Here is an 11,315-nt window from a genome sequence, read left to right on the forward strand (position 1 = left end):
ATTCTACATTATTTACTTTTCTTGTTATGAAAATTGAAGACAAGTTATTTCTATTGTTTATTAGGATTTTGAATTTCTTGCCAACCCGGATGACATTTTTGTCAAACGTAGTGGATGGTGGTTAATATAATAAAGAGCTGTTCTAAAGAACAAATTATAATTATATAATAAATTAATGTTTTAATTCTACGAACACAACTTGTTACTAAAGATTTTATTGTTATTATTATTACTAGTCGATCAATACTCGCTTCGCTCACCCGACCGTCTAGCCAGAAGGCTCTGCTTCCTGGATATTCGACGCGTTTGTATCCTCATTGTTCTGAAAATATGAAGTGTTTTACAAATATTCATTAATGAAAAAAAAGAATAATTTTACTTAAAAGAATTCTTTAACTACTTTGATACTTTAAATTTAAAAAAAAAGAGATAAAGTCTGATTCGAACCGATGTCATTAATTAAAATATTATTTGGCTATAAATCTGTAACTAATGAAAATAAGTACCACTTATGATATAACTTTGAAAAGCTCTCAACGGCTTATTGCCTTACTGCAGTTGTGTCTAGACTGCAGTGTTAAAAAAAGACCAAAATAAAAAAAAAATTGGATTTTGGACTTTTTTGGACATTTTTGGTCCAGTCGATTGCAGTCAAAAGGGGAGGTGCATAACTAGTTACAATCAGAGGTTAATAATTATTAAAAAATCAATATATTTAAATGAAAAAAAGGAGATGAAGTCGAATTCGAACCGATGTTCCTTCCCCTTGTAAAATATAAATATTTTTTTAATTATTAAAAAATTGTAATTGGCTACACAAATAACTCTAGAACCAATGAAAATAAGTACCACTTATGATATATCGTTGAAAATCTCTCAATAAGGGCTTATTACTGCAATTAAGAAAAAGTCTAAAATCCAAATATTTTGGATTTTAGGCTTTTTTGGACACTTTAGGACCAGTCGATTGCAATCAAAAGGGGTGGTGCAAAAGTAGATGTTACAACAGTCCAAAATCGAAAATTTCAACATCCTACGGCTAATCGTTTTTGAGTTATAGCGAGATACGTACAAACGTCACGCCGAAACTTATCAAAATGGATATTTCCCTTGAAACTTAAAAACCGAAATTTTTCGCGATTACAATCCTTTACTTCGAACTATTGAATAACACATTCATTTTTTTTTTTTATTTCCCAATAAAATTTTGTATACTTTATTTATAATGGATAACTTTTAAATTCTATACGTTTAAAAAGACAATATTTCAATTTTATCCCTATAGATAACGCTTAAGGATTTACTAAACTAAATTATCTAGACGTCAGACTTAATATGATATAGAAAATGTTGCAAGAATTTCTCCGGACGACTTACTACAAAAAAAAAAACGCAAAAAAAAATTAAATTGATTTAGTGGTAGAGAATGTATAACAGAACGTGAAGGTTATTGAGGAGGGGCGTAAAGGGAATAATCCACACCAACTTCTTTTTTTTGCTTCTTTTTTTGTTTTTTCTTCTTTACTTATTAACGGGGGATGTTTTTAAAATACCAAGAACTCAACGGAATTCCTTCACGTAATGCATACCTCTCACTTTTCAAAGAATTTTCAGATTAAAAAAAAAATGTACTATCTAACATAAAATGTAATTAAATATTATAAAATCATTAAATTTTAAGTGTTTTAATTTTAAATTAAGTTTACTGGCATATATATATATATATATATATATATATATATATATATATATATATATATATATATATATGTATTTATATGTATATATATTTATACGTATATTATGAACATTTTCATACTAAACAAATATAAAAATTAATAAATAGAACTTACAGAATTAAAAAAAAATATTAATTATATAGTATTCCACTAAGAATCAAAGAAACTTTCAAGACATGTTGTATTGGGAAAATAATGAAAAAAGTTCATATAAATATAGGTTTGAAAACTCGTTGTTTTCGAGTACGGCTAGCGAAAGATTTTGCCCGGATTCTAATAAAAGAAGCCCTACTTTAATTTTTGGGACCCAAATTAAGGAGTAATGTTGGATGTTTCTTATGTAATTTGAGCTGGGAAATGGGATAAAATAGGTAACATAACTGTAACTTCAATTTTTTTTACATACCCGATGTAAAACACGTAATTCAGTGTGGTAAACAAGATTTTTTTAGGTTTGTAATACATCTCGAAAAGAAAGCATTTCCAGTCTTGTTGATTTTCATAGCTAGAGACCGGATTATATGCAACACAAAAAGCTTAAAATATGCATGAAAAGTGTCAAAATATACAACTTTAAATAATTAAAAAATGGTAATTTTTAGTTTTATTTCATAATCGGCTTACAATTAGTAAGTAGTTGAATAACATATCAATAAATTCGATAATTAACCATTATTTAACATTTTGTTACTTTTTAAACATAAATAATCAGAGGTACCGTTCCGCGACTGTTAAGCGCGCTGTAAGAGCCATACAATTCGGTTTGGGCGGCTACAACGTAAGATTTAATTTATTAACAAGGTACCCTACCGAAAAATATTGTAAATATAGCGAAAATACGCAACTAGATTTTAAGGAAAATATGCAATAACCGGTGAAGACGGGCTTAATATGCAAGTGCATACGCAGATATGCAAACGGAAAAAAGATTACCATTGCAGTGGCACGAACTATTAAAACCGTTTGTGGATCAACTAATCGGTACATTAAATTTCATGGGAACTCTCGCAAAGCTTATAGAGAAAAACTTTAATATCAAGCGACAGTGGCAGATATCGAGGGACGAAAATTATGAGTGGAAAATAGATAGAAACGGTGCCTGCTCATGTGCCGGGCATTAATTTGCCAAGGGCTTTAAGTTGTGATGCAGAATTAATCGCGTTAGAAATGGACTTGGTCGAAGTAATTACCTTGTAAACAATTCGGGCATGTCAAATACGGCTGGTTGTGAGTGTGATCATTAACCGCTCCATATTGTTGAACAACTAAGTATCGCCCACAGCGAGAATACAAGGGAGATCTACCTGAAGTCGAACGACTGAAAAAATTGGATGTTAATTTGTAAATATATTGAAGTTTGTACATATATTTTTGTAAGTATTTTATTCATATATTTACCACTTATTATTCTTTTATAAACGATTAGTTTTAATAGCTTTGGCGCAGTACATCTGTGTACCGTACTATAATTTTTTTTAAGTTTAGAGATTTTATAAAGAAACTTTTTAACTTACAATAAATTAAAATTCTATAAAAGTTTTTATAGAAAATGATGTACGATAATGAATTTTCCCTAACTAGGATTCGAACCCAGAACATCCGGATGAAAGGCTGAAACGCTATCACTCCGCCATACAGATCAGAAAATTATTTTTATAATTAATTTTATTTCAGTATCGTTCCGCTTTTCTAAAATTAATAACGAACATTATAAAAAGAATTTTAAAAAATTGTAAGCCATATTTTAACGACAATATCTAAACTCTAGTCGATTAAAATACATAATTAAAAATAAACTTATGAACTGACACGATTCATTAGTCATTTCTATTGAAATATATTTCTTTAAAAATAGAATAATAATCGCTGTATAAATTAAAAATACAATTTAATTTTTATTGTTTTATTATCATTAGTATTTGTTAAAAAAGCTTCTAAGTACAACGATTTCTCTTTTTGGAAATTGATTTTAAAAATTTTCAAACGGTGTTTGTAGTGTTTAAAGAGTTTAAAAAACGGAATTACAACAAATAAATATTAAATCTTACCTGATAATCGTTATTTATAAAGCTCTTTGTCGATTCTTATTTACTTACGAATACAAATATTTTAATGGATATAAAAAAATTTTAAAGATTTTATTCGAATTAAATTCAATTCTATAGCGTCAGTTCTTAAAAGTTTTATTTTACAGAAAAGCTTACAAGTTTCTTTTTTTATTCTTGTTCAAGAATCCTTCAGAAAAAAAAAACACTTTTTTATATTCTTCTGGACCCTCAGCGGCAGTGGGAACCCGACTGCCGCTGATGGGAGACCCGGTCGAACCGCAATGGACGAGCCGCAACTTCCCGACCCTGCCAGAAACCAGCTTCCGGACCCTGCAGCTCTTATCAGAGCTAACGCAAAAGACGGCCCTTATCAGGGCCACCACAAGGTTATGAATTACGAACCATCGAAACCATTCGACAACAGCACTGTTCAGGGCTACGATAAGGTTAGTAATTACAAAGAACTGTCGAAGCCAATCGACAACAAAAACGGCCCTTTTCAGATTTACCATAATGTTATTAACTGCCACTTGCATCGAATCCATTCGGCGATAATATTTTAGAGCGTAATATTAATCTAGTTGATGTTTTTTAAAATATTTTATACTAGAAATCATAATATGTTAATATTTTCTTTGATATTTTTAACTAATTAACCTGAATATTAAAAAATGAGTTATTTTTAAATACGAAGGACATCGTTTATCGATAAGCAATATTTATTTTGAGTATAAAACTCTTGATTTAGAAGTAATGTACTTTAAAAGTTAAGTTTCTCAAAAATAAGTTAGAATGATTTTAGAAAAGAAACCGTATGTAAATTATAATATGTACTACTATAATGAGTCAACGTATCTACTATAATTACCCGTATGTAATATAATACTTTTGTTAAGTTTAGTAGGAACTTTCTTTTAACTTCTATTATTTGGAACTTTTAACTCTCTGGAATATTCAGTATAATTTAAATACTATTAAATACAAATTTCATCAACAAATTCTGAAGACCTTTAAAGGTGTATTTACCTTTTTTTTTACATATGTATTACGTTTAATTTTTCAGTCTACGGATTTTTTTTTCACTAAAGCGTTGCTATAAGTAGGTAAGTTATAAAGATTATATTAATAAGCATATTATATAAAAAATATGCTTATTTTACGCTTATTAAGGTAAAATAGGCATCCCTTTTTTTACACATATAGGAAACGTTTTCAGCCTATAAATATAATATTAATTTGTGTTTCTTATATCATTATTTAACTATTATTAGTATTTTATTAGGTATTTTCGTTTTAAAATAAAATTTCCTAAATTATGAAAAGTAAATCCTTTTTTACGTCAGTATTTTATGGTGATAAATAAATAAATCAATAATTTCGTTTGACGCTTTGTACATGTTTATATTTAGAATTTTTACTTTCCCGTCTAGATTGAGCTACAGTAGAGCTATAGCTTCACAAGGTAAAGTATTATAATCGATCCGATTTGGGCATATGAGCTTTTCACCGTATCTTAGTGTTTTGGCACCTAAGGAACACAAAAAAACCGGATGGAAATTTTCCGGATGTTCTTATGTACGTGTATGAGTGTGTGTGTGTTTTTTATGTGTGTGCGCGCGCGTGTGTGTGTGGGTTCGGTGTTGGCCTCTAAATCACCTTATATCTCCAGAACTATTGAACCGATTTTGACCAAACTTCGATTACTTCCATGTATGGTGTATTGTTGCAATTAAATTTTCAACTTAAAAGGTCAAGAAGGTGACGTTGTAGAGCAAGATACCCCTCAGAATCTCGAAATTTCGTCTAATTAAGGTCATATTTTTCTTAGACACATTTTTTAACAATTAAAATATAACAATATTTGCGAAAAAAGGGGTTTTGCAAAAATTGCACCCCCACCCCAAAAAATTCTCTAAACTGTGAAGCTTTGTTGTGATCACTATGATTGTTGTTTTGCATTGTGATTTTTTCTATATTCCTCCACCCTCACCAAAAAAAAATGCTGTTGTAGTAGTCTGTTATGTTGTCACGTCACGGGTAAGCGGTAAAATTAAATAAATGAATAATATTTGAAATGTAAAAGAGTAACTCGGTATGGCTGGGTCTCGAAACTATATTGCCCGGTCAATTCGGTACCTCGTGCGTTAAGCCGTACGGGTAAACCAGTCTGCCGACCGTACAAGCAAAATTTGTTCTATGTAAGTTGTAATATAACATTAATTTAGTTAGTGCCCCACCATCGCCGCTAGTACTGCCACACACGCGCGAATTAAATACAATATGTGCACGCGCTTTAGTCAGATTTATTGAATTATATAAAATAACAAATATTGTACGTAAATAAAGTGTTAAAAATTTTTAATTAAGTTGCGTGTGTAAGCCGTGCATCTGAAACAACTCACAGTTGTAAGACTTCCCCGGAACGCGGTTTTAGCTGCGTAACGGGAAATTCCTACAACTGTATTGTCAACTTTTTTAAATAAGATGTAAACACCATTGTTGTTTTCGATGACCATAAAATTTAGAGGAGAAGAAGAAATAAAAAAAATAAATAAATAAAAGAGAAGAAGTTTATTACTTCGTTTGTTATAAATTAATCGCTTTAAAATATAAATCACAAAACAATTCAATTTAATATAAAATGGTAACGTATATTACTTTATAAACTAGGTTTTAAGTTTTATAAATACTCTAATTCTTTGTTTTACTTAAAAGTTTCTTTCTATTCAAACAGCTTATGAAAGCGTATTTCTTGTGAGATAGTTTCTTTCTTACGTTTTATATCACTTTTATTTTATTTATTTATTTATATTTTCTTCCTTTCTTGTACTATTCTTTTTGAGATTCAGTTTTTCTTTAGAATTTTTTTCTTATACCTTATTCAATTTTCTTATTTTCTTTAACATTGCATTCACGTTTTTCTCTATTTATCTTTTATTTTGTTTTGTAACGGATGTCTCCTTTTTTTTCTCTTCGTAAATGCATACAACTATCATCGTAACATGTTCTGATGATTTTTTTTGTATTCTTTTACATATTGTTTTTATTTATTTTTATAAAGTTTTTTTTACATATTAAATTTTGCGCGATTTGTATCGTATTTGGAAAGCGTTATTTGAACATTTTTACGTACATAAGATGATTTTAATATATTATATAAACTTTTTACGGTTTTTTTTTGTTGTTTTTTGTCCATAGTATGTATTTTAATTTTTTTTTCTTTCTTTTTATTCTCTACCATATTTCTAAGAAATAATGTCGCTGTTCTTTATTCTGTTTTATTAATTCATTTGTTACGTTATTTTTAAATTTTACATTTAATTTTAGTTCGTGTATTTTTTCGTCACCGTTTTTATTCATGGGAGGTGGCTGTTAGAGGGAGGGTGGAAACTGATTAATTGGTGAGGGCTAATCGGAGGCGGGAAAAATTCTTTTTAAAGTAGGTTAATTATTTTTATACGAGTAATTTATTATTGTTCCCTCTAAACTACATTTGCAGCCTAATCACCTTTTGATTTTATCTGTAATCATTTTTAAAAGATCTTGCATGTTATAGAGCACGTACAGTTGTCCACGACTGAAGATGTTTTTTTCGATATTCTCAAAAATGAGGGGGTAAAAGGGGACAGGCGACCGCTGATGACATATCTAGGGCAAATAAGCTTTCATTTAAAGAAAAATTGGCGAAATAGATCTAACGATTGGGAAGACGACACTCTATCAAGATTTTTGCCAATTATTTTATATACAGATTGTACGAAAATCGTTAAAAGGTTATGGACGATATTTTTACGCAAACTAATAATAATAAAAATTCTTGTATTAATATTACTAATACTACGCGCGCGCGCGCGCGCGCGCACACACACACACACACACACACATGCACACCATACTTGTACGTGCTATATTAAATGTTTATTAAAATATACTTGTAAATAAGAAAACGCTTAAAGATAGTTTCTAATGAATAACAATTAAATCTGAAACGAAATGGAAGATTTGATTTAAACCAATCATCTTCAGTAATTAATGAGGAAAGACCAAATTTTTTCTCATAAATATAATTAATTGATTACGTAACATTACAAAACGTACGAATACAAAAAATTAAAATAAATATTAACCAAAAAATATAATTTGACTGCATCACAATCGAAAGAGTAAATTTAAACCGATCGAAATTTCTGCGTTGTTTCTTAAGTATTCTTTTTTAAATAACTTTTCAGCTGTTAATCATAGACAAATTATTTACAATATATTTTCTTATCTCAAAACGAAATATTTTTTTTTAGTACGAGACTGAAACACCGCAAGCACTCAGGGATCCACATATAGAAGGCAACTTAAAACTTTTAAAGAGAAACAATTTTAATGTTCCGTCAACATTTAAAATAGCATTGAAAACATATATTTTAGAGTAAAACGTTTGGTCTATGATTACCCTATTCAAAACAGTTTTTATTTAATATTTTTCACACCAAGTTTCAAAAATAGTTTACAATACTTTTTTAATAACTACTCATAATGTAAAATAAAATTCATTTAAAAGTTTGCTAAATTTCATTTTTTTATATTTAATTGTTGAAATATTATTTAAGAGTTTTTTAATTTTATTATTTATTTATTTATTGTATGGAAATTAAATGTCTGAATCCAATTTATTAAAACTAAACATTCAAATAGGTATTCAAGACTTCAGATGAGCGGGAAATACATCTTGTGGATTGCCCTTGTAATGTTTGCTGTAGACAGTATTTAATTAAATTTCAGCAGTATGGAATGGTTCAGTCAACCGTAAATGACATATCCCGTAAGTTAATTGCATTTACAATGTTCAGTTGTTACGAGATTAATTCTGCCCCAGAACTGTCTTGGCAGACTAAAACGCGGTACTTGTACCTGCACAACCTCTATCCATTGGCAGGCCGTAGTTTTTTTGTTCTACAAGATCTGCTATTGTTTTTTGATATTAAAAAATTCCTTTATAAGCTTTCGGAACAGTTTCCATGCAGATTTCAAGACCCGATTATTTGATTCATCGTCGGTCATGTAGATTGGTGCCACTAATTGATAATCTTTTTGTAGAGTAGTACCAGGGAATATTTGCTCCCAGTAGTACCAGTAGTGGAAGTGTATTAATATTTTATATTTGAACACAAAGTGTCCCGCGAAGAAAGGAGGAACTATCAGGATATGTTTTACTGGTGTTGTGTGTTACAAAAATGAGCGATACTAACTATGAGCAACTTTCTGCGATGAAGTTTTATGTTAAACTCGGTGAGAATGCTACTGAAACTTTTTCAAAATTGAAAAGGACGCATAGAGATGACGCTGTGTCACAAACCCAAGTTTTTAGGTGGTTTAAAGCATCTTCAGATGGTCGGGAATCTCTGGAAGACCGTTAACGTCAAAACGTGACGACAGTGTTGAGCGAATCAGAGACTTGATACTGTATAACCGGCGATTAAGTGTCAGAATGATTGCAGAATAATTTAATTTGATCTCTGTCACAGCCCATCAAATTTTGCAAACGAATTAGACATGAAAAAAGCTTGTGGAAAATTGGTCCCAACAAACCTCAGTGTTGAACAGAAAAACAACAGAGTGGAAGTGTGCCGCGATCTTCTAGGGTAAATTTAAACTCATCCTGATTTTTCTAAAAAATGTTTATTACTGGTGATGAATCTTGGATCCTTGAGTACGACTCAAAAACAAGACAGAGAAAGGAGTGGCACAGTTCAAACTCACCACGTCCCCAAAAAAGCAAAAACGAGCAAATCAAGAATCAGAACCGTGCTAATTTGTTCTTCGATTGTAATGGTATTGTCTATAAGGAGTTTTCGCCAACAGGACAGACTTTTTTTTTTTTTTTTTTTTTTCTCTCAGCTCCCCTGGGCCGGACCGACTTGTTGGTATTACGCCGCCCAGGGGAGTGTCTTTAAACTCAAATAGGCCTCCCCACCTACCGGCTATATACCGGCAAGGCAGGTCGGCCTACCGGTTAGCTCTTTTTGAGAGTTCTTTATCAATATTGGCCCCTTGGGGACCCAAAAGGGCAATACTAATACACCACGCCAGACCCAGTTCGCCGCGACGCGGTACCGGGTCCCTTCAGTATTCAGTGTGCTGTTGCCTGACTGTTACCCGTGGAGTAAGTTACCCTTGGTGGCTCATCAGTGCCAACACACTGCAGCATGCTGGACCTCACCAGCAAGGCTGTCCACCCAGTCCTATTCTAGCCAACACCTTGTCTTCTCTCGTCGGAGTATTTCTGTAGAACAACTTGTCTAACAAAACTAGCAAAATTATTCCAGTTTGACTCGCTTCTTAGCATGTAGTCTATTGTTGTCTCTGGAGTTATACCTGTGAGTGCCTTACTATGTCTAAGTGTGTCCCACCTATTGCACTCAAAAAAGCTGTGCTCAGCATCATCTATCTCGTTGCAGTAGTTGCAAATCGGCTCTTCTCTCTTGCCTATTTTGTGCAGGTAGTTATTGAAGGAACCATGTCCTGTAAAAAACTGCGATAGGTGATGATCAACCTCACCAAATCTTCTCGACAACCGTGGCTTGATGTTGGGGATGAGGGTTCTCGTCCATCGACCCACAGCTTCCTGCGACCATCTTTCCTGCCAGATATTATAAACGGCATCCCTGACCATCTACAGGACAGACTGTAAATCAATATGTTCACCCGAGAAATTCTTGAAAGACTGCAGAAAATAGTTGCCCGCGTGAGACCAGCCATCAAAGAGAACTGGATGTTGCATCATGACAATGCACCTTGTCATACTGCACTCTTAATTGTTGAATTTTTGGTAAAGAAAAACATTCCTGTAGTTCCTCAACCGCCTTATTCACCTGACCTGAGTCCCTGCGGATTCAACTTTAAATACACTTCAAAGGACACCATTTTGTAACACTAGAAAACATTTTAAAAAATGTAACCGACCATCTGAAGAATATTCCTTTTTTCTGAGTTCCAATAATGCTATGAAGAGTGGAAAAACCGTTTGAAGCGTTGCGTGACTTCCCAAGGGAACTATTTCGAACCTGATAGAATCCATGTTTAATTGGATTGTAAATAAAAAGTTTTTCTGAACCAGTCTCATTACTTTTACATTTACAGACTACAGACCTGGTTTATATATTTATATATGTATACACACACATATAATACATATATTTATATACATCTCTATCTCTGTCACTCTCTCTCTCTCTCGCTTTATCAAGTGGCATGAATCATATCCATTATTGTGTTCTTCAAAACGTTTTTTTAAACATTTCTTCAATATTTTTGAACATATTCTTAATACATAACAGCTTAATTAAAAAAAAAAATGCTAGTATTACAAAAACACCTAAGAAAAACATACAAAGACGACTAAACATCTTTTATACTGCAATTTGAAGTATTTCATCAAACAACAAAAGTTTAAATTTCAGTTTATATAAATATTTTTTTCTAAAATATATTCATTTTTCTTAAATTTATTATATTTACATTGAAAACAATTATCATA

This window comes from Lycorma delicatula, chromosome 11, assembly GCF_047948215.1.
Source record: "Lycorma delicatula isolate Av1 chromosome 11, ASM4794821v1, whole genome shotgun sequence".
NCBI lineage: Eukaryota > Metazoa > Arthropoda > Insecta > Hemiptera > Fulgoridae > Lycorma > Lycorma delicatula.